This window comes from Dendropsophus ebraccatus, chromosome 2 (assembly GCF_027789765.1).
Source record: "Dendropsophus ebraccatus isolate aDenEbr1 chromosome 2, aDenEbr1.pat, whole genome shotgun sequence".
NCBI lineage: Eukaryota > Metazoa > Chordata > Amphibia > Anura > Hylidae > Dendropsophus > Dendropsophus ebraccatus.
Window position 1 is genome coordinate 84,452,136 of NC_091455.1, and position 25,434 is coordinate 84,477,569.

The 25,434-nt window shown below is 41.8% G+C and overlaps 1 protein-coding gene across 3 annotated transcripts in view; it reads left to right on the forward strand.

Annotated features, from left to right (window-relative positions):
- Window positions 1–25,434, forward strand: part of ATP9B (ATPase phospholipid transporting 9B (putative)) — a 242,507-nt gene that overhangs the window by 38,847 nt on the left and 178,226 nt on the right. The gene's annotated exons all lie outside the window — the stretch shown is intronic.

Consider the following 25,434-nt stretch of genomic DNA (forward strand, 5'->3'; position numbering starts at 1 on the left):
GTCATTTTGGACAAAGTTCTGCTGTAGACCCACTATAAAGTACATGCTGAATCATGCTTTATTTATAATACCTATCACAGGTTAGAGAAATCTAAATCCTGATTTGTCCCTATTGTGCAGGAGACTCCGAGGATGAAGGGTATGTCTCTTACCTTCACCCTCAGTACAGGTAGTAATTTGCTCCACGGTCCGGTAAGACCATTAGGAACACTGGGGCACTGGCCAGCCGGGGCCGGATCTTTGATATGGGGGTGGGGCAGAGCTCCTAATGGTCTTACCAGACCGTGGAGGAAATGACTAACCGCATCTTCAAATCAGCAAATGACATACCTCATCTTTGGCGTCCCCTGCACAATAGGGACAAAGCAGGTTAGATTCGAACCATTTTAAAAAGTTTATTGTCAAAAGAGACCATAAAATAGGAGTCTGTCAAACTATGCCACTCTTTTCTATGGCGTGTGTCTGTGTCTGCTATTGCAGTTTTACCTGCAGTGAATGGGACTGAACTGCAGTTTCAAAAACAGTCTATGTAAAAGTGTGGCATTGTATCCATACAAATTGCAACATTTGCTAATTCCCCCATAAACATGATGGCAGGCTTTTTCCGTCTGTGCTTGATGACTCAGATAGGGAGTACAATTTTTTAATCATGTACTTCAGTTGTAGACATATTAATATAGTAGACTTCAGCTTGGAAAATTGGGGGCCTGCTTTCTGGAAGGGATGGAAAAGGAAAACCGTTCTCCTTCAAGCGACTTATAATGAAAAATGTCGTAATGTACAAAGCCCATTCCTTCTTTCTGCATCTTACAGGACTGGAATTGTGGGGCCATTTCATGTGAAATGCAGCTGCTGTGTGTATGTGCTGGCCATGCAAACATTGACCTACAAAAGCAACTGTGAATCAATGAGCTGAACATGTTTTGTTAGCACTGGATTCTCTTAATTTAATTTAATTTTGGGCAGTTGTCCCCCACCTTAACTTTATGATTTGCACTTTTAATGCAGCCAACTTAAGTATCTTTCCAAAAATGCATTTACTTCTTCAGACTTCATTTAAAGAATACTTTTAGGTAGTAATAAGCATCCTGTTTCATGTCTTTGCATAGTTTGTTTTAACTACACTATTAGTATTTATTTAGCGCCATCATATTTCACAGCACTTTACAATTCTGATTGTACATATACATACAAAAATCAAATGTTTCAAAAATGTATGCTAATTATACAACTAATAGGAGTGAGGGCTCTGCCCACAGGAGGTTACAGTCTATAAGTCTTAGGGCTGAGACAAAAGGCAGAAATTATTTTATTTATACAGTGGTCTACCTTTATTTTATAAATAGGGTAGATTACATAACTTTAATCTCTAAAAGTGAAAAGGAGTGTAGGGGAGCATAGTCATAATAGGGGAGACCATTTATTATATATACCTGCCTTTTAGGGCATGTTGGTTAGAAGGCTGGTGGTTTGGGGTATTATGTTCCAAAGAACTGGTGCAGCACAAGCAAAGTCTTAAAAAAGGGAGTTAGTTGTTTGGATTATGGAAGATATTAAAGGGACTCTGTCCCTAGGTTTATGCCGCCTTAAATGAGGGCAGCATAAAGTAGTGACAAAAATTTGTAACAAATCAGTGTATTACTTATAACATTCTATTTAGCTGTTCTCCTAATATGCAGGAGAAAAGGATTCCTGCGATACCCCTCCCCCGACCCTCCAGCTGCTGATTGACAGATGACTGCCTATACACAGCATGGATAGATAACTGCCAATCAGCAGCTGGTGGGCGGAGTTCTCATGAATATTTAGCACTTCTGGGCTCACGTTCATAATGGAGAGGACTACTTATTGCCCATGTTATTTAGGAGGATATCCATGAATCAGCTGCACAGAACAATGCAAGTGAAACATCATTCTGTACAGCTTCTCTGTCACTAGTTTATGCTACCCTGAGATAGGGCACCATAAACTTACTGACAGAGCCTCTTTAAATTTAGATTCTTAGCAGAAAATAAAAGAAACCACATACTGTAGCTGAACTATATATACCAGTCATGGATGAATAAAAACTCTACCTACCACACTTTTATTTTAAGCTACTCAGTACCCACAATCTAACCCCCCCCCCCCCCCCCCCCCCCCCAAAAAAAAAAAAAACTTCTTGTACCTTTGGATAGCTGCTTTTAATCCAAAATCTGTCCCGGGGTCCGTTCGGCAGGTAATGCAGTTATTGTCCTAAAAAACAACTTTTAAACTTGCAGCCCCGTGGCAAACGGGAGTATCTGTGCCCTAACTTTGCACCACCCCTTCGTCCCTCCTCCCCACCCTCTTCATCATTAGGAATGCCACTGGAACATTTTCTCCTGTCTGACAGATATTGGATTAAAAGCAGCTATCCGAAGGTACAAATGGTTTGGTGGGGTCAGATTGTGGGTACAGAGTCATTTTAACTCGTACAATATAATGCTGTGGAGTGGGTTTGTATACTGTATGGACAAAAGTATTGAGACACCTACACATGACATTGTCTGCTTGCACATCCAATTTTAAATCCAGGCATTTTTTAGCAGAGTTTGGTGGATTTTAGAACCCTGCAGTTATTGGTTTAGCAGAGCATTGGCGACTTTTCTGTGCTATGCGCCTCAGCACTTGGTAATTCTGCTCTGTAACTTTACATGGTCCCACTTCATAGCTGAGTTACTGTGGCTGCTTAGTGCGTCCACTTTTCAATAATACTGCTTACAGTTGATGGTTGAAGATCTAGGAGGGAAGAGATAAGATGAAATGACTTGCTGCAACAGTGGCATCCAATGAGCTCTTGAGAATGATCATTCTTGCACATATTTTGTAAAGTCAGACTGCATTGCTAGGTGCTTGATTTCACACACTTGTGGCAATAGGACTGAATAATACACCCAAATTCAGTAATTAAAGAGGCACTAAACTAATTTTCAACATGTGAGAAAAACATATAAAAAGTTTTGATAGGTTCAGGTCTGAGTGTTCAGACCATGACTGATAATGAGAATGAGCTGGGAGAAGTCCACGCTCAGCGCAGTCCTTTCTGGTCTTGTTGCGAGAAGGTGGCCTTATAATGAATGTCTATGGGGCATATCTTCTTTTCTCACTGACACAGAGCAGGGAGAGAATCACGCAGTAACACTGTCCTCTGCCCGGTCCCTCTATTGATCTGTCCAGGTCTGAACACTCAAACCTTGACCAATAAAAACTTTTGACATGTCTATGTCTGACATTTAGGCTATGTTCACACTACGTATAGAGACCGGCCGTTCCATGACCCGGATGTTCTTTTGGCCACAGGGTTCTGATGCGGGCGCGCCCGCATCAGAACATCCTCCTGCACACAATGAAGCAAGAGGCCGGAGACACTCGCTTCATTATGTGAACTGACAGGGTTTCCTATGGCCGCAATTCACTGAATTGCGGACGCAGAAAACTGACATGTCAGTTATTTGCTGCCCCGTGCAGGATCCCGGCCGGAGCGCATACGATGTGTATTCGCTCTGGCCGGGATCCCATAGAACAATAGGCATTGTTCACCCGTACAAAGTACGGCGGTTGATGCCGATGGCAACTACACCTGTACTTTTACGTAGCGTGAACATAGCCTTAAAGTGTCACTGTTGTTTAATTTTTTTGGGGGGAAAAATCTGTAGTAGTAGTAGTACAGGTGATTTAAAGAAACTTTGTAATTGGGTTTATTAGCTGGAAAATGCATTTTATCATGAAAAAGCAGTTTAAAGCTCTCACTCCTGTCTTCATGATTTTCTATGGAGAGGGGAGGGGTGGAGGGAGATGAGGCACCAAAACAGGACAACAAAGACTTAATTTACAGCTACATCAGCTATCTCCTCTAAAGTCAGCACTGACCTCTTTGACCTCTGAATACCAGATTCACACAGCTCCCTGCTGTGTAATCCTTTGTTCTCTGCTCTCTGCTGGTGACTTATCTCGATCCTCCCCCCTCCCCTCTTCATAGGTTACACAGGGCCTGACTGATGTAAAATAGTTGAGATTTCCTGATAATGAGCAGTGGATGAGAGAGGAGGGAGGGGGGGCCTGGGGAAATAGTTTTTGAATGCAGTTAATGGCATGTTTGCCAAATAAACCCAATTACAAAGTTTCTTAAAATCGCCTGTACTATTGTTTTTCTGCAAAAAAAAAAAAAAAAAGACAGTGACACTTTAAATATAGAAGTAAAGTCCAACAGCACCAATAGTTCCAGGCATGTAGATGATAGTGGATTGCGCACTGGAGTGTTCACAATCCCATACAGTGGGCTGAATATATAAGACAGAAGGAATCCAACAGCATCCAGATAGAGTAGTCTGCAAAGTCTATTGAGGAACAAGCGTACACTTGACAAAGACTTTTTATGAGACGAGAGTTGAAACGTTGTGTTGCTTGGTTTCTCGAAAAAGCTTTGAAGACTACTTTATCTGGATGCTGTTGGATTCCTTCTGCTTCATGTCTAAATCTGACAAAGAAATACAGAAAATTGGTCAGCACATTCAATCAAAGTAATATAACTAAGCAGGTGCATGCTGCCATGGCTGAACTACATTTGCAAACATAAAAAGTAGAGCAGCGCACTGCAAATGCTAAGATATATGCATAAGATAGATATTTATATTTTGCTATAGAAAAAATGTGGTTCATAGCAAACCATTTGATCAAGAACTATTTTTTTTTCTCTAGCAGTATTGCAGTTTATAAATATCTATATTATGCATATATCTTAGCTTTTGCAATATGCTGCTTTACTTTTTATGTATGTCTCTCCGACATGTCTTTTGGTGACAGGTACACTTGTCCTCAGTTTGTGTGTGGTATTGCAGTTGTGTTCCATTAAACCAAATGGAGCCAAGTTGTAATGCCACATACAACCTGAGGACAGGTGTGGTGCTGTTTTCTGGAAGAGAGCAGTTATTTTCAAGTTCTGGATGACATCTTTGACCGCTTCCCCTTTTTTATTCATTTTTTGTGAACACAAAACAGTATAGTTTTTGGAATATGTTATTTTATGTAAGTTCTCCATTTAGTTTTGTATCAAAAAAAGAGAAAAGTATATGTGCTATAAACCGATGCACACACACCAAATATTAGATCAAAGTATTATAAAAGACACACCACAAGGAAATTTAAAAACACTTAAAACATGACCACAAGGGTCATATTTGTATACTGGTGACCCTCACAATCATTGGGGTAACAACCTAGTACCATGAAAAGACAATTGTGTTGCCCAGAAAGTTTGAAAATAGGATGGGGTACTACATTATACAACCAATATAACATAATCAATACAAATGCATCAACACCTGTGAATTACACTAATAAATGAAATAAAACCACAGAAATACACAATGTACCACAACATATACCATCCAAGGAACTGTGCTCAATCTCGGTACCCTGGCACCTAAACCCCACGCTATCCGTTATGTCCCCATAACTTCATCAGGAGTAACGCACCCAGTTTTTCCATTTAGCAGTGCCCATTGTGCCTTCTTTTGTTGTTCTCCATTTAGTTTAACTGGAAAGTCAAAGTTTCAATTCAAAATGACATTCAAATTAAGGGTGCCGTCACACACACCGGATTTGCAGCAGATTTCACTCTGCGGATTCACAGCGAAATCCGCTGCGGATCCAGTGTCGGTGCATCCCTATGAGAATACATACTCGCAGCGGGTTTGACATCCCACTGCATGTATGTAGGTTAACCCCCCAGAGGCCAGAGCATACCTCACCTCCTCCCGCTCCGGGTTGCTTTGTGGGTTCTCTGCAGGACGGCCCGCTCAGCCAGTGGCTGCAGCGGGGCAGCGCACACTAAATGGCTGTGCGAGACGAGCATGTGTGCTCCGGACGCCGGGGGGGGGGGGGGGGTAATGGGTGTCAATCCCACTGTGAGTATGTGCTCTCATAGGGATGCACTGACACTGGATCCGCAGTGGATTTCACGCTGCGGATTAGCAGCAAATCCACTGCGGATCCAGTGTGTGTGAAGGCACCCTTACACTGATTATTGTAGCATTGAAATTGCCTCCCTAATATGTTGTTGTAATAATGTTCTGTGGTATCTTGCACCAGGATGATAGCAGCAGATTCTTTAGATCCAGTAAGTGGGGAATTTGGATGCCAAATATCTTGAACTCTTTGTCATGTTCCTTAAACCAGTCCTGAACAATTTTTGCAGTGTGGCAGGGCGCATTTTCTTACTGAAGGAGGCCAATGCTATTAGGGAATGCCATTTCTGAAAAGGGATGAATGTGGTATCCAACACTGTTTATATAGGAGGTCAAAGTTAAAGCAACCTTAATGCAAAGACCCAAGAATTTCCAGCAGAACTTTATCCAAAGCATCAAACTGCCTCTACCAGTTCTTTTATCCTATACTTCTTTCTAGGATATCTCATTCCTAGTTAAAGGGGTAGTGCACCAAAAAAAAATTTCTTTCAAATCAACTGCTGCCATGAAGTGCCAGAGATTTGTAATTTACTTCTATTAAAAAATCTCAAGCCTTCCAGTACTTTTTAGCTGCTGTGTGTCCAGCAGGAAGTGGTGTTTTCTTTCCTGTCTGACACAGTGCTCCCTGTTGCCTCCTCTGTCCATGTCAGGAACTGTCCAGAGAAGGAGCAAATCCCCATAGAAAACCTCTCCTGCTCTCCAGACTGGAAATAATACCACTTCCTGCTGGGCATACAGCAGCTGATAAGTACTGGAAGGCTTGAGATTTTTTAATAGAAGTAAATTACAAATCTCTGGCACTTCATGGCAGCAGTTGATCTGAAAGAATTTTTTTTTGGGTGCACTACCCCTTTAAGTGATGAACATGTACCCTGCTATTTAAATCAAGTAAAAGAAAATTTAAAGTGATTCATTAAACCATCTTCTTCCATCGCTCCATGGTTCAGTTGTGTTGCTCACATTCCCATTGCTGCTCTTTTGGTGGTGGACAAGGATCAACATGAGCACTCTGACCAGTCTGCAACTACAAAGCCCCATATACAGCAAACTGCAATACACTGTGAACTCTGGCACGCTTTTCCATCTTACTTCTTCCAAAATCTCCTACCCCCCCTTGACCAGCACTGTTACCAAAAAGTGGTCAGTGATATTCACTTCATCTTTAATGTCATGGCTGAATAGTGTATATTAATGTGAATATAATTTAGATATGTGGTCAAACAAACCTTTACTAGAACCTTCAGTGTAGTTTTTTAGTGTTTTGCTTTTAACCCCAATAACAGTCTGAGGTTTATGAACAGGGTAATAGTTTTCCTAGTTTGAATAGAAAACATAACCAAATTATTGTTATGCTGCATAGCACCAGGATCCACAATATCTGGCCCAAAGAAATGGCAATTAGGGGCAATCATGCTTTTGCTGGTACCATGCATCTTGATTGTATACATGTATGTAAGCAGTCTGGGTGGAAATGCTCTTCCTCTGATTGTGGTTATACTGGATAAAGTAAAGAAGTAAAGACTTTCTATGACAGTAATAAAGATTCCAGCTGAGAATAACAGGTGCGTTGTGAATTTCGTAATGCTTTAGTAGCTTTATGGTATTGAGTTAAGAATTTCAAAAGTTTTCTAAAAAAAAAAAAAAAAAGAAAGAAAAAAAAAAGTAGTGATCTGTAGAAGTGCACCGCTTTGCTGTGAAGAATGACAAATGACTAGAGTGAAGTTTTGCACATACGGCCAGATAAACTTTTATCTGCGGGGCATGAGCAACTGCCAGCAATCTGTCCAAACTACTTTAATCTATTTCCTTACCTCAGTTCCCATTTCAGTTTTTACATTTGATTTAGCTCAGGCTGGAAATGTTTTGACACCTATTTTAAGCTGCTGAATAATATTGCCCTTTTTGTAATCCAGCCTTTGTTTTAAGCTGTAACCTCACTCAAGCGCTAGATAGGTAGAGAGAAAACCTTCACGCCAACTTTTCCTTTATCACAGTAAATCATCTTGTTAAAAGAGAAAAAAGTCTTTGTGGATTAGTGAAAGGACTGAAAACAAATATGCAATTTACATAATGCCACAGAGCAAATAGCTTATTCAGTGTTGCTGAGAGATAGCACAGAGCAGTAAAAACAATTGGAAGTGGCAATTTTCAAATTACAATCGCAGGTGCTAGCACGTGTTTTGTCAGGTAAAGTTTGCACATTAGAATACAGTAGATTACGTCACAAATGCAATTCTTTAAGGCTAAATTCATAGGTTGTGGATTTGCTGTGCATTTTACCTGTGGATTTGTGTGGGTATTACAGTGGAATACTTGTGGATGTAAATGAACAAGTCTCATCTCCATGCTGTAGATGTTTTCTATATTAAAAATTAGACAGATTGTCCAGGCTTCTTTATTAAGAATACATCTGTGGGTATGGTATGTGACCAGTGGCTTTATTCATTCCTATGGAGCCGCCAAAAAGAGCCAAGAGCACTTTCCGCTGTGCTCAGCTTTTCTGGCAGCTCCATAGGGATGAATGGAGCCACAGGTATTGCACCATACCCACAGCTCTATTCATAACAAAGAAGCCCAGGGCCCGAAGCAAAGATCTGTAGGGGGTACGGAGGCCAGAGCCCCTGCAATTTCTTGTTAATTTTGCCTGGATAACCTCTTTAAGCATTCTACAGATCTTCATCCACAGCATGCCAATTTTACTGCAAATTTGTTACAGGATTCCACTTCCTTTAAAGTATCAGCAGTAGAGAAGAGCAAACCCCAGCATTTGATTATCGGTGGCTGAATAAGTTGGATGTAGTCCTAAAGCTGTATGGAGAATGTTTTCCAGGAACTTCTTATAGCTGCATCCAACAACTTCAGCCACCGGTAATACTATACTGCATACTCGAGTTAAAACAAACTCTGGTTCGCTAATCTCAATCCTCTGTAAAAAAAAAAAATAAATTAGTTCTTACTGCAGATTTTCAGCAAAATTCATAGCTGAAAAATCCTTCTGCGTGTAAGTTTACCTTAAGGCCACATCCAGAGCCATTGGCTTTGCTATGGCTTTCCGGTTTAGTATAAATGGATTGCTAGTGTCTCTCTGACACAGGTATTGGGAATGTGAAAAGGCAGGCCATAGCGTTAACAGCTCACCTTGTCTGAGCCACTAGTGAGTAGAATGGGGCAGGCGTGAGAATAGAGCAGGGCTTAGTGACGGAAGCTAAATCCTGCTTGTCGTCAGGGCGTGCATGCATAATAAAACAGTGTTGGAGAGGGCCAGGGACATATAATAGCATAGGCCCCTCCTCTTTGACACTCTTCTGGGGCAAGCCATCTATCACAAGGTACCGCTAATTTAGTGTGCTGATTTGGGGTGACAGATTTACTTTAAAGCCTATATCTGTAAAACATTAGAATTCGCAGCCTCCTCTACATCAAAGCTGAAGCAGTTGCACTGCCAAACGGGTGTTCATGTGTTCCCCTAGAAGTTGTAAGATAACCTTTTTCTTATTTAAAAAAAACAAAAAAAAAAACTGCAAATAAAATACAATGGAGAAAATGCAGAGCTAAAATACATTTGTGTAATTGAGCCTTTACTCAAAGAGGCTAAGGTAAGTGATACCGGTGATTATCTTCTGAGCGGTAGTTGCATGTGTACTGACAGACAAATTCAACTGGAAAAAAGTAGTTAGTATGGGTTTCTTTGATAGCCTTCACTTAGTCATGCCATTATACTACCAAGCTTTTTTTAACGTTCAGAGTTTAGCCAGTAAAGCAGCTAGAAGCCTTTTTCACAAAAGTACTTGTAAAAAAAAAAATGTAATAAAGGTCATGTTTTTAGCTGTGGCTCTTACTTTGTTGCATTTGTAGGATGCATTTATTGTGTTTTTCAAGTCCTACAGAACAGCCTATAGAATAAAAATGCTCGAAAGACTCTGTGCCCAGAGTACTGATCCCTAAAACACCACAAACTAAAATGCTTTTTGTGTAGTGCTTTTGTGTGGCAACTTTGCAACAACGGCCATTGTTAACTAACATTGCTTGATGTGGTGTATACACTCTGCATACACTACGGCTGGTGTTCTATGTGGCCGCTCAAAAAACTGACATGTCTATTTTGTGCGTCCGCTATTCAGTGAACAGCGGCTGCACAAAATATGCTGTGCACACAATGTAAAGTACGGCTCCCAACTGTACTTTAAATTGTTCGCTATTGCTAATTGGAATGTGCCCACATTCCAATTATTAAAAAGAAGTGATGTTCACAGACAGTGGCCATTGTTTGAAACTGCCGTGTCAAGCAACAAACGCTTTTTTGCCATGTGTGAACATGGCCTAACAATGTAAGGCTAGGCTCACATTTGTGTTTTGTCATCAGATTTGGATAGATCCGTTCACTTGTGTTACGTTAAAACTGTGCAAATATTTGACGTGGAGGCGGAGAGAGTGGGAAATGGGTGTGGTTGCACACAGAGGGCGCATGGCCTCTGTTTTTGTTGCATTGTTGCATGCCAGGGTAAATTGTTAGTAAAATCTACAGCAGCTCTGAGTTGGCATATGTTTCACTACATTCCACACAGAGAGCACCAGTGTGCATGGATTTATGTAGAGGTGTGCCTCTTTACATAAAAAAATCCTGCGTGTCTATGTGCAGGTGTTTTTTTCTTACATGTCTTTTTAACCCCTTAGGGACCAAGCCTATTTGGGCCTTAATGACCAGGCTCATTTTTCAAAATGTGACCTGTCTCACTTTATGCGCTTATAGCTCAGTGATGCTTTAATGTATGCTAAATTTTGTAACGCAGGTTCTCCTGAGTACAGTGGTACCCCATATGTGGGCGTAAACCACTGTATGGGCACACAGCGGGGCTCAGAAGGGAAGGAGCGACAATTAGCATTTCCAGATCAGATTTTGCTGAAGAATTTTCTGAGTGCCAGGTGCGTTTGCAGCTCCCCTGACAGCTCCCCATTTTGGAAAGTACACTCCTCAAAGAATACATCTTGGGGTGTGGTGACCATTTTGACCCCACAGGTATTAGAGGAAAGTATTCAAAAGAAGACGGTAAAAATGAAAAAATAGAATTTTTCCAATAATATGTTTGTTTAGTTTGAAATTTCTCAAATTCACGAGGAACGGGAGAAAACTCACCCCAATATATGTAACGCAGGTTCTCCTGAGTAGAACGGTACCCCATACGTGGGTATAAACCACTATATGGGCACACAACGGGGCTCAGAATGGAAGGAGCGCCAATTAGCATTTTCAGTGCAGATTTTTCTGAAGAAGTTTCTGAGCGCCAGGTTCGTTTTGCAGAGCCCCTGTAGTGTCAGCAGAATAACCCCCCCCTAAAAGTCACCCCATTTAGGAAAGTACACCCCTCAAATAATTCATCTTGGGGTGTGGTGACCATTTTGACCCCACAGGTATTGGAGGAAAGTATTCAAAAGAAGACAGTAAAAATGAAAAAAATAGAATTTTCCCAATAATATGTTCCTTTAGTTTGAAATTTCTCAATTTCACGAGGAACAGGGGAGAAAACTCACCCCAATATATGTAACGCAGGTTCTCCTGAGTAGAACGGTACCCCATACGTGGGCATAAACCACTATATGGGCACACAACGGGGCTCAGAATGGAAGGAGCGCCAATTAGCATTTTCAGTGCAGATTTTTCTGAAGAAGTTTCTGAGCGCCAGGTTCGTTTTGCAGAGCCCCTGTAGTGTCAGCAGAATAACCCCCCCCTAAAAGCCACCCCATTTAGGAAAGTACACCCCTCAAAGAATACATCTTGGGGTGTGGTGACCATTTTGACCCCACAGGTATTGGAGGAAAGTATTCAAAAGAAGACAGTAAAAATGAAAAAAATAGAATTTTCCCAATAATATGTTCCTTTAGTTTGAAATTTCTCAATTTCACGAGGAACAGGGGAAAAAACTCAACCCAATATATGTAACGCAGGTTCTCCTGAGTAGAACAGTACCCCATAAGTGGGCATAAACCACTGTATGGGCACACAGCCAGGCTCAGAAGGAAGGGAGTGCCAATTAGCATTTTCAGTGCATGATTTTTCTGAAGAAGTTTCTGAGCGCCAGGTGCGTTTGCAGAGCCCCTGTAGTGTCAGCAGAATAAATCCCCCCCAAAAGTCACCCTATTTAGGAAAGTACACCCCTCAAAGAATTCATCTTGGGGTGTGGTGACCATTTTGACCCCACAGGTATTAGAGGAAAGGATTCAAAACTAAACCGTAAAAAATGAAAAAATTGAATTTTTCCAATAACATGTTTGTTTAGTTTGAAATTTCTCAATTTCACGAGGAACATGGGAGAAAACTCACCCCAATATATGTAACGCAGGTTCTCCTGAGTAGAACGGTACCCCATATGTGGGCATAAACCACTGTATGGGCACACAGCAGGCTTGAGAAGGGAGTGCCAATTAGCATTTTCAGTGCATGATTTTTCTGAAGAAGTTTCTGAGCGCCAGGTGCGTTTGCAGAGCCCCTGTAGTGTCCGCAGAATAAACCCCCCTAAAGGTCACCCCATTTAGGAAAGTATACCCCTCAAAGAATTCATCTTGGGGTGTGGTGACCATTTTGACCCCACAGGTATTGGAGGAAAGTATTCAAAACTAAACCGTAAAAATGAAAAAATTGAATTTTTCCAATAACATGTTTGTTTAGTTTGATATTTCTAAATTTCACGAGGAACAGGGGAACTCACCCCAATATATGTAACGCAGGTTTTCCTGAGTAGAACGGTTCCCCATACGTGGGCATAAACCACTGTATGGGCACACAGCCGGGCTCAGAAGGGAAGGAGTGACATTTTAGTTACAGGCAATATGTGGGTGTTTACTGGCTATCTGGGGTGGTAATGGACAATCTCGGGGTGTTTACTGGCTATCTGAGGTTGCGAAAGGGAATCTGGGGTGGTTACGGGCAATCTGGGGTGGTTACGGGCAATCTGGGGGTGTTTACTGGCTATATGGGGGTGTTTACTGGCAAATTGGGTGGTTACAGGCAATCTGGGGGTGTTTAATGGCTATCTGGGGGTGTTTACTGGCTATCTGGGAGTGTTCACTGGCTATCTGGGGTGGTGACGTGCAATCTGGTGGTGTTCACTGGCTATTTGGGGTGGTGACGGGTGATCTGGGGTGGCGACCGGCAATCTGGGGTGGTGACGGGCTGTCTGCGATGGTTACGGGCTTTCTGGGGGGGGGATTACGGGCAGTCTGGGGGGGGGTTACAGGCAGTCTGGGGGGGTTACGGGCAATCTGGGTGGTTACAGGCAATCTGGGGAGGTGACGGGCAATCTGGGGTGGTTACAGGTAATCTGGATTGGTTACAGCTAATCCGGGGCGGCTTTTGACTTTGGTGACAGGGGTAAAAAAGTGCCGGCACCATTTGGAACAAGCGATCAGCGGTATATAGCATATACCGCTGATCGCTTGTACTGGGACCACACCGGGTGGTCCCTGATCATTGCCCCATGCTCTCCGCCACCTCTGGTGGTGGAGAGAATGGAGCTTTGATCATTTTTAGAAATTCCATCACTGTGAACAGTCTCTGTTTACAGTGATGGCGGTGGCCATCTTGGATCGGATGGCCGCCCAGGGAGGGGAGGGTCAGTGACCAGGTCACTAGGGTTAATTCTGGGGACGGGGGGGGGACATGTTTTCATCTCCTCTCACTGTGGATTCACTGTGAGAAGAGATGAAAGCGTTCAGCTGCGCTGGCAATGCCCGTTACCGGTGGCCGCCGTTATACTGGTAATAACGGCGATCGCCGGTGAGGGGGCTGGCCGGGACTGACCCCACATTCTACCCCAACCCCTCAGCTACTTCCGATAGCTGAGAGGAGGGGGCTACGGGCATTACCAGCACCGCTGCACTATTCTGCGCCATCACCATAAAGAGCTGATGGCAGCAGAATAGAGCCCATTAGTGATCGCCGTAAAAATCCGTATCGGCGGTCACTAATAACATAATACATGTATTCTCTGGGTCACTACGGTTACCGCGATACCACATTTGTGTAGGTTTTTTTTAACTATTACCGCTTTGGCGCAATAGAAACTATCTTCCTAGCAAAAACCCACAAAAACTGTCGCCACATTGCAAGATCCATAGTCTTCTTATCTTTTGCGCGACTGAGCTTGTTTTAGGCTTATTTTTTGCGGGAAGATCTGTAGTTTCTATTGATACCAAGTTTTATATGTATATGACTTATTGATCTCTTTTATAACGTATTTATCTAAAGCTGATAAAATACTGCTATTCTGGTACTGTTTTTTTTTTATTTTATTTTTTACAGCGTGTGTCGTGCGGTGTAATTATTGATATAGTTTTATAGATTAGGTCGTTACGGACGTAACAATACCAAATATGTATATGATTTGTGTTTTTGATCACTTTTATGTCAACTTTTATTGTGTATCGGGAATGTAATGCATTTTTATTATTGGGGGGCTGGGGGGGGCTGTGTTGTGTTTGGTGCACACTTTTTTCACTTTTTTTTTTACTTTTACACTAGTGTACATTACTGTACACTAGTGTAAAATACTTAGATCACTGATACAATACACTGCAGTACCTGATGTACTGCAATGTATTGTATCATGCCTCATGCTGACAGGCAATAGCCAAGGCCACCCCTGTCAGCATGAGGCATCTCCATTGTGACCCCGGGGACCTTCATTAGGACCCCGGATCACCATGAAGACCACCAGGACACTGGACGGCGCCGCGGGACATCACGATCGCGTAAGTGACCCGCGGCGCCGACCGGGACACACCGGCACCCGTTAGATGCCGATGTCGTGGTTTGACAGCGGCATTTAACGGGTTAAACTGCCCGGAGCGGAGAATCCTCCGCTCCAGGCAGTTACAGGAGGGTGTCAGCGGTCACACTGACCGCTGATCACCCGCTCTGCTGCTGCCGACGGGCGGTAATTTATTCCAATGCGCCCCCCGTTTAAAGGCGTACGCATCGGAATAAAGTCCATTAGTGGCCGCCGTGAATATGCGTGCGGCGGTCACTAAGGGGTTAAGACTGGTGCGGTATTAATAAATCCTCCCCATAGAATGTATTATACAAATCAGTTTATTTTTTTGAACAGGAAAATAAATAACGTGGAACATTTTTTGTCCGTTAAAAAAGCAGACAACAGATAGAATGGAAGCAAATGAACATGAATTGATACAAGCACTAACCCACTGAACCAATTTAAATTCTCAAATTCATGGAATCAGTTCACTTCCTTCTGATGCCAGAAAGGATCAGATAAATGAAAAGCAGGAGGAGAAGACTATCACAGGTGCGGGGGTGTGACTATAGTCCTTTGGGACCCAGGTCCTGGATCACCCTCACCGCCATGTCAGTACCACATAGTGAGATGGCAAGGGCCCAGATAGCTCAGTGGCAATTGTGACCATTGCAACCTTTAAAGCGACTCTGTTCCCACAATCTGTCCCCCCCAAACCACTTGTACCTTCAGATAGCTGCTTTTAATCCAAGATCTGTCCTGGGGTCCGTTCGGCAGGTGATGCAGTTATTGTCCTAAAAAACAACTTTTAAACTTGCAGCCGTCTGTCAAACTGATGTGGCCTGGAGTATCTGTGCCTTAACCTTGCACCACCCCTCGATCCCTCCTCCCCACCCTCTTCATTATTAGGTATGCCACTGGCAGGATTTTTCCTATTCCTCTGCAGGTGCCTTAACGATCCAGCACACGTGCTGTGCTCACACAGGTGAGGAATAGGAGAAAATCTGCCTGGAGCATTCCTAATGATGAGAAGGCGGGGAGGAGGGACAGAGTGGTTGTGCCAGCCTAGTGCACAGTCACTCTAGGCCATGCCAATTTGACATAGGGCTGCAAGTTTTACAGTTGTTTTTTAGGAAAATAACTGCATTACCTGCCGAACGTACCGCAGGACAGATCTTTGATTAAAATCAGCAATCTGAAGGTACAAGTGGTCTGGGGGGGATAGATTGTGGGTACAGAGTCACTTTAACCCTTAGGCGACCCTGGACGTACCCGTACGTCCAGGGCCGCCTCCCCGCATTCAGAGCGGGGCCGTGCGGCGGCCGCGCTCTGAACCGCCGCGGTGCTTCACCCGGGTGCTGCATGTAGCCCGGGATTGCGGCTATTAGCAGGCACGGTGTGATCGCCGTGCCAGCTAATCAGGTAATCGGAGGCAGCTGTCAAAGATGACAGCTGCCTCCGATTACCGGCTACAGCACTTCCCTGGTGTCTAGTGGGTGAGCGATCTCCGTACCTGCTGCCGGCCGGGGACCTCTCCAAGATGGCGCCGTCCCCGACTCGGCACTGGTTTGTTTTCGGCTGCAGCAGCCGGAAGCAAACGAGTGCCGATCTCATTGATCTTTGCTGTATAAGTATACAGCAAAGATCTCAATGAGAGATCTAAGTGTATATACTAGAAGTCCCCCAGGGGGGCTTCTAGTATATGTGTAAAAGTAAAAATAAAAGTGATGTTATAAGTAAAAAGCCCCCTCCCCTAATAAAAGTCAGAATCACCCCCCTTTCCCCAGGTTTTAAATAAAAATAAACAAATAAAGAAATAAACATGTTTGCTATAGCCGTGTCCGTAATCGCCCGAACTATTAATTTATCACATTCCTGATCTCGCACGGTAAATGGCGTAAGCGCCAAAAAATCCCAAAGTGCAAAATTGCACATTTTTGGTCGCATCAAATCCAGAAAAATTGTAATAAAAAGCGATCAAAAAGTCGCATATGCGCAATAAAGGTACCGATAGAAAGTAAACATCATGGCGCAAAAAATGACACCTCACACAGCCCCATAGACCAAAGGATAAAAGCGCTATAAGCCTGGGAATGGAGCGATTTTAAGTGACATATATTTGTTAACAATGGTTTGAACGACTTGAGGAACATATATAATAAGTCAGTTTTACCCCAGGGCAAACGACGTAAAAACACAAACCCCCCTAATAAAAGAAATGCATTTTTTTTTTCCAATTTCACCACACTTTGAATTTTTTTCCTGGTTTCGCAGTGTACTTTATGGAAAAATTCAGCCTGTCATTGCAAAGTACAATTAGTGGCACAAAAAATAAGGACTCATGTGGGTCTCTAGGTGAAAAAATGCAAGTGCTATGGCCTTTTAAACACAAGGAGGAAAAAACGAAAATGCAAAAATTGAAATTGGCCGGGTCCTCTAAAGGTTAAACAGATTGTCTGACCCCTGGCAGAAGTGTGTACCAAGCCTAAAAGATCTTGGCCTGCTTGGATAGTTAAATGTGTTTGAAGTGAGAGTGGACCATTGTGAAATATTTCATATATATTTAGTTTTCCTTCTGGATCAAAACCACAACTGCTATGTAAGAGCAATATGGGTGTGTACAAGCATCACATATTGCGATCCCAAGCTGAAAAGCTATTCACACCCCTGATACCACTACAATGCTAGTGCAAGTTGAATGCTGCAGTGTGGATAGACACCATCCTAATCCCAATGTCCCTTCTGTATGTGTCACCGCCATATACCGCTTTAATCACTTGGTCATATTAATCACCCTCCAGTATTCTCTTATGATCTACCATTATCTGTTCAGTTCTTCACTACCCTGTAGAGCTTTAAAGGCAACCTAAGCCTTGTCTCGGTGTGTCTCTTCAGTTACCAGTGCAGAACTAATCTGCTATCAGTTTACACCTCACCCATACCTCATGTTTCTATTCCTTACACTTTACATTGTAAGCGCTTGTGCCAGGACTTTTTCTTCAGCATCTTCCAACCTCAATTCCATGTCTGCATTAGCAATGTCAGCATATTTGCTATAATAATTGTGCCTGTTTTGCAGCTTTTACCCTGCTTGTATACGATGCATGGATATATATATATATATATATATATATATATATATATATATATATATCTTTACAAAAGGCCACAATTAGATCTGACTTTTTAGGATTTTTTCTAAAGTGACTAGTACTAGGTGTTTTTCCATAGTTTTGTATGATATCTGTATAGCTGCATATGTACCCCTTTAAGCATATTAAACTAGTGTATTGGGTCCTGCAGCAGTATTTTATTCTTCACGTTTGGATTATGTCTTTATAAAATTCAGTATCCAATTTGCACACAAATGAATCTTTGTTTGCAGCCTGCCAATATGCGCTTCCTGCGGACTCAACAAGTGATTTGAGACACGTATCCGCTTTAATTAAACCGTACTGTTGCTGCATTTAGATATATTCCATAAAGTATTTAATACGACAACATACTGCTTAAACACAAACGTCAATAAAGAAATCCTCAAATATATGCAGTGTGATCAAGGCCGGATTAAAAGCATCTGTGCTCCTGTCAATAAAGAATTGTGATGAGTTCAGTGGTATCATATTGAAAGTGTATTAATACGCAGGATCCGATTGGCCCATCAGCTGATTGTTTAAAATGTAAATGAATCTGTTGATGGATCCGGTGACTGATGGCTTAAATTCCAATTAATCAATCGCTTCATCAGTTTCCTAATTCAGATCAAATATCTCTTGAGTGAACATAGTTCCTTCTGTGGTATTAGGAGAAATGAATGCTTTAGAACTCATTTTCATCAATCTCTTATAAATGTCAATATGCTTTTCTCTGTTGTCCCAGGTGATGACATTATAGCTTCAATGTTTGCAGTATATGACAGTTCTTTTTATCAGTTGCTATCAAAGCTAAGTATGCCATTTGACACAGGGATGTACCCGACACCACTGCTTTGACACTAAACATCGGCACGCCTGCTTATAATTTTACTGCACAACCAGTGAAATATTTTACTTTCCCCTTTGTTTGTTTGGTGTGCGTGGATTTTTTCTTTATTCCTTCTTTCACTGTTACAGGTTTCTAGGCACCGTGCAGCAATTTATGACATAATAACGTGCCCCTTTTCAGAAAAGCTTATCAATGAATGTATCAACACATGACACGGGCTCTTCTGTGTGACACTCATACCTGCCGATTGTAATTTGATTGCCATGAAAACCATCGTTTCCTGACAACTCTTGTCAATTATACAAAATAAAATCAAGTATTCATAAGTAGACGGTAACAGGATATAGACAGGCAGATTTAATAATTCAGTTTTGCTGAGGCTTAACCGGCGTTTGTTGTAGCTAATGTTCGGCGCTGTGAAAAATTTATTCGAAACAAGTCTTTAGAGATAAAGAGAAGGTAAGCAACATATTTTCCCCTAAGTTAAGTTTTCTACTTTGTGTAGAGGTTATGTTATAAATGAATAATTAGACATGTGGGTTCTTTACAGAATTTAACTTTTATTTGTTTTAGAACAAAAAAAAAATATTTTTTTTTTACAAGTTTAGCTTGATGCCTTTTTTTTTTGTACACTTCAGTTGTAAGTAAATTTCAGTAAAGGCCCCTTTAAACGTACTGTATAACAGCAAAATCCTCCGTGATACTAATTACCAAGTCCATTGCACTCCATTTTTGCATCAAATTTTCATCCCATTGCAAGAATTGAATCCATAACCTTGAGCTATAGTGCAATAAAACAAAAACAATAAAGCAGCCATGCTTACCTGTCCACACTTCCCCATGCGTTCTGGCACCGGATCTAGTCCCTCGCTCAGTGACAGCCTGCTCAGCCAATCACTGGGCAGTCCTGCAGTGATTATCGTTAGTGTGAAGGTACTCTCAAAATATAGTTAAACAACCATGGCCCTTGTAGAAGAGCAAATACAGTCTATATACATAGGTGTACCTTTAGGCCACATTCGCATACTGTATTTTTACAGTAAACAGCCGTTATTGTAACTTGCAATAATGTTGTTTATTGATAGTGTGCGATTACATTGCAATGTATAGAACACCGTCTGTAGTGTACACACTCTGTATACACTACGATTTTCTATGTGGCCGCAGAGAAAAACTGACATATCTATTTTGTGCGGCCGCTATTCAGTGAACAGCAGCCATACAAGATAGCCTGTGCACACAATGTAAAGTACGGCTTCCGGACGTACTTTACATTGTGCTCTATAGCTAATTGGAGTGCGAGCACACCCTAATGTGCCCACATTCCAATTTAAAATGAAGTGATGTTCACCCGTTCGATACTGCAGGTGAACATCTGAGACATCGGCCATTGTTTGACACGTCAAGCACCAGCTGTGTCAAGCAACGATCGATGTTCATGCCACGTGTACATTACCACATTCTAAGGTTTAGTTTCAGTCTGCAATGGAAGCATGCTGACCACAAATTTTATAGTTTTATTGCCTAGACTCTCAAGGCTGAGGTAGTGGATTCCAACAACACATGGTTTGGTGCTGGCCAAACTAAGGGCAGAATTTAAAGTAGTCTTAACCCCTACAAGTAGGTTTGGACTTTGCTCCAGGGTATCCCCAGGTCCCAGTCCCAGATTGTCATCAGTTGGCAGCCAGATGCTGGGGCAAGGACAGGACACAGACGAGATTACGGGACTAGAATGAGACGGCAGGAAAGGAGTGTTGTCAGATGTAGCCACAATTCTAAATCGGTAAACAGGAAAAAGGCATAACCACAAATCCCTGATGAGGTGTATAGATAAACTGTGCAAAAGCTTAGTCAAAAGTAAATAGTAGGTCAGGATCTGCGTATAGAACTACAGGTACCAAGTAGATAATCCTAGGCAAGCAAAATCTAAAGGCCCTATTACATGAAATGATTATCGACCTTACTTGGCCAAACACCTTCTGGCGTTCAAAATATATTAGGCTGTTTGATGAGCATTGGTGTATCTGAAGGCTGTCTAGCTGTTAGACCAGTTACTGGTTGTCTCACTTCAAACCAGAAACATATCCCAAGATTTTGGCATATTTTTGGTGCTTGCAGACCCCCTTCTCTTTTATTTAAGTCCCAACTTCTTTTGTTGCACCTGGAGGGGACATCAAAAAACGTGTAACAATAGTCTAAAAATAGTGGAGAAAGTCATGTAGTAGTAATAGTAAATTTGGGCCTCATTTTTTGCTTATTGGTATAGACCTACATGTTTGATGTTGTTTTAAGTCAAATTTACTTTTAGGCTGAGTTCACACTACGTATATTTCAGTCAGTATTGTGGTCCTCATATTGCAACCAAAACCAGGAGTGGATTAAAAACACAGAAAGGATCTGTTCACACAATTTTGAAATTGAGTGGATGGCCGCCGTTTAATGGCAAATATTTGCCGTTATTTTAAAACAACGGCTGTTGTATTGAAATAATGGCCGTTATTTACTGTTATATGGCGGCCATCCACTCAATTTCAACATTGTGTGAACAGATCCTTTCTGTGTTTTTAATCCACTCCTGGTTTTGGTTGCAATATGAGGACCACAATACTGACTGAAATATACGTAGTGTGAACCCAGCCTTAGGGTGTGTTCACACGTAATAGATCTGCAGCGGATTTCTCGCTGTGAATCCCTGCCCTGTACAGCCTGGGCAGACAAACTCGCAGTGGGATGGACATCCCGCTGTGAGTATGTCCGCAGCCCGCTTCGTTAAACCTCCTGCCGGAGCGCATACATCACCTTCTCCATGCTCTGGCTTGCTTCGGGGCTCCCGGCGTCCTCTTGTCCCATTCAGCCAATCAGTGTGCTGCAGTGGGGCAGTGCACTAATTGGCCGAGTGGGACGTGCCGAGAGCCCCAAGCATGGAGAAGGTGAAGTATATGCTCCGACGGCGGGATGTCCATCCTGCTGCGAGTTTGTCTGCCCATAGAGTGTACGAATTCGCAGCGAGAAATACGCTGCGGAGCCGTTGCGTGTGAACGCACCCTTACTCCTAAAACATCATGCACTTCGCTAATAACTTTTTTTTTACATTGTTCAGGATATTTAAGCGTCTCTGTTCCCACAATCTAACCCCCCTAAACCACTTGTACCGTCAGATACCTGCTTTTGATCCAAGATCTGTCCCGGGGTCCGTTCGGCAGGTGATGCAGTTATTGCCCTAAAAAAACAACTTTTAAACTTGCAGCGTTGTGTCAAATTGGCGTGGCCTAGAGTACTCATGCCCTCGGATTGTGACACCCCTCTGTCCCTCCTCATCATTAGGAATGCCCTTAAAACAATTTCTCCTATTCATCACCCTATTCATCACCTGTCTGAACACTGCACATGCGCTGGATAGTTAAGGCCCATGTGCAGTGCTTTAATAATAATAATAATAATAATAATGCTTTTATTTGTATAGCGCACACAGATCTTGCAGCATTTCACGTAGTTTTGCAAATTATTGCTCCCTGTCCCCAGTAGGACTCACAATCTAAATTTACCTATCAGTATGTTTGGGTGTGGGAGAAACCGGAGTACCAGGAGGAAACACATGCAAACACGGAGAAAACATACAAACTCTTTGCAGATGTTCAGACAGGTGATGAATAGGAGAAATCCTGCCCCGGGACATTTCTAATGATGAAGAGGGCGGGAACGAGGGACAGAGAGGCGGTGCAATCCTAGGGCACACACTATCTAGGCCACACCAATTTGACACAGGGCTGCAAGTTTAAAAGTAGTTTTTTAGGATATTCACCTGACAAATGGCCCCCAGGACAGATCTTGGATTAAAAGCAGCTATCTGATGGTACAAGTGGTTTGGGGAGGGCAGATAGTGGGTACAGAAATGCTTTAACATCTGACACTTTTTTTTTCCCAATGCAGTTTTTCTTTTTTTACATTCAATTTTAGATTGGTATCCTTTGGACCCAACCGATTTTTACATATTGACATTTTTCTTTTTGTAATCCCTGGTATCTCTTTCAGATTTCATCTCCCCCTGTAGGATGGTGCTCTTTAATATTTTAGTGTAGGTTCTGATCTCATTATAAATCCTCTCACATTTGTTTGTAACATTATTGCCACACACATGCATACATATGTGCAGAATGTTTATTGGCACACTTCCAATATGAATACTGCATATGCCTGAAACATGATGTGAACAAAGTCTTATTTGAGTGTTATGTTTGGAATGATTCTGTTTCAGTCACATAAATTAGATAATTATTGCAAATAATTAGAGATTAGATTAGTTTTTTTCCAGGATTCCAGTAAATAAAGTGCTCCCCAATAGTGTAATTGTAGTTTGCCAACTGAACAGAAGCGTCAATGTGTATATTTATATATATGTATGTATATATATATATATATATATATATATATATATATATATTATTACGTAGATTACATTGTGCATTGTTTCAGTTTTGCTTTTTCCCCTTATCATTTACTGTAGATATAAAAAAAACCCTATGTGCAAAGCCCATTTTGCAGCTTTTAATGTGATTTATGGCCCTTTTCCCTTTTCTAATCCCAAAGATTTTTGTAACCTCATTGCTCAATTTACAGTGTCATAACAGCTGTATTAGCACTTCTACTGCCGACATATTTGTCCAGACCACACGGCAAGGTCAACGAGTAAGCAAGCAGTAACCTATGTATCCTTACTCCTCCACTTAGACAGCAGATCTTTAGTGTAATCTCTTATCAAATGTAGACAGGGGCAATATATGAGTGTAACTGAAACTGCTAAAAGCTTCCACTGTTCATGTCAGATAAAATGTACTGCCAAATATTGTTCTTTATTAATGGGGAACTACGGCAAAAATCTTTATTTATTTATGTATTTTTTTTTATAAATCAAAGTTAAATAGATTTGTAATTTACTTCTATTTAAAAATCTTCCAGTTCTGCTGTATGTCCTTTGGGAAGTGGTGTATTCTTTAACAGTCTGGCACAGTGCTCTCTGCTGCCACCTCAACTATCTAGAGTAGAAGCAAATCCCCATAGAAAACCTCTACTGCTCTGGACAGTTCCTGACATGGACAGAGGTGGCAGCAGAGAGCGCTGTGTCAGACTGGAGAGAATACACCACTTTTTGCAGGACATAGAGCAGCTGATAAGTAGTATAGGACTGGATATTTTTAAACTAAAGTAAATTACAAATCTGTATAACTTTCTGACACCAGTGGATCCTGGGGGCAGGGGTTGTTCTACTAAGGCTCGTGTCAGTACTTCATTGGGTGAGGTACAAAAGGAGTTAGCTAGTGTTTACTAATGTAAGCTTTAAGGAGTGTAACCATCTCTATATGTTTAGGTCAGTGCCATATTGTAATGACTTCACTAAATATATGTCCTTAACACCGTGTGTTTTCAGAAAGCTGTTTCTAAAACCCAAGGCCTAGGATGGACAATAATAATTTTTTCATCTGTGTTTGCTACTATTAAGTCTGAAAAGGATGTTTTTCCTTGATGCTTTTAGTTTTGATGGTAGTAAGGTTGGCACAATACTGTTTTTTCGCTTGATAATAGGAAACCAGTCTATGAGAAGTTATTGATGAAATTAACTGCTGAAGTGGAGAGGAAATGCAGGAGGCCAATACATGTCATAGTGTGCAGTCAACCATTCACAAGAGCCACATTGGTCTTGAACCATATTGATCTATACTATAATTCTAAATGAAATTGATGGATGGAAGGGGCCATTGACAAGAAACATAAAGAGGCCAAGGCAGAGTCTTATATGAAAGTGGTAACATGAGACTGGAGTGTTTATTATTGCAGTACTAGTTAGAATAATACTTTCTTCCATAAAAGTATGTATGTATGTATGACTATCTACTATCTTGTTTGTATAACCTGGCCCTACCTACCCTTTCTAAAGAGCATCTCCCAGGGTATAGACTTGCCATATGGATTTTACTGGCACTGTATTTTAAAAAGCTACACTTTATCTTACTGTCTTGTTGCATGCTGGAGTTTTAGCTCACTGTGGCCTTACCTTTTCGGTAAGCATGACTGCAGAGACAGCCTGGTATTGTGTGTGCGTAGACACACGCTGTAATACTTTATTGTGCACATATAAAGAGATTCCTTCTTAAAGAAATTTACTGGCAATTGTAATGACAATTTTAGGTAACCCTTTTTCATGATATCTCTATAGTTTTAAGCTACATATGAAAGTAGATTCAAAAAGCTGAAAATCAGCAAAGATTTCTTAGATTAAGGTCCAGCAGCTCATCCCTATCATTCATTCATTTTTTTCCCATTTTTACCATGCATTTAATTTTTTTCTGGTTTTGCAGTGTACTTTATGAACAAATTCAGCCTGTCATTGCAAAGTACAATTATTGGCGCAAAAAAAAGGGCTCATGTGGGTTTCTAGGTCAAAAAGTCAAGTTCTATGGCCTTTTAAGCACAAGGAGGAAAAAGCGAAAACGCAGTGCCTCTATTAGCCGGCGTGGGTCCCGTTGCCGCGCCGGCTAATGTCAAACCTGACAGCTGCATTGAAGTGCTTTACACTTCACATCCCTGGTCTCTAGAGGGTGGGATCTCCGTTCTTCTGCCCGTGCCGGGCCTCAGCGTCGCAATGACGCTGATCCCGGCTCGGCAATAGATTGCTGTGGCCTGCAGTAGGCCAAAGCAATCTATGACCGATGTAATCGATC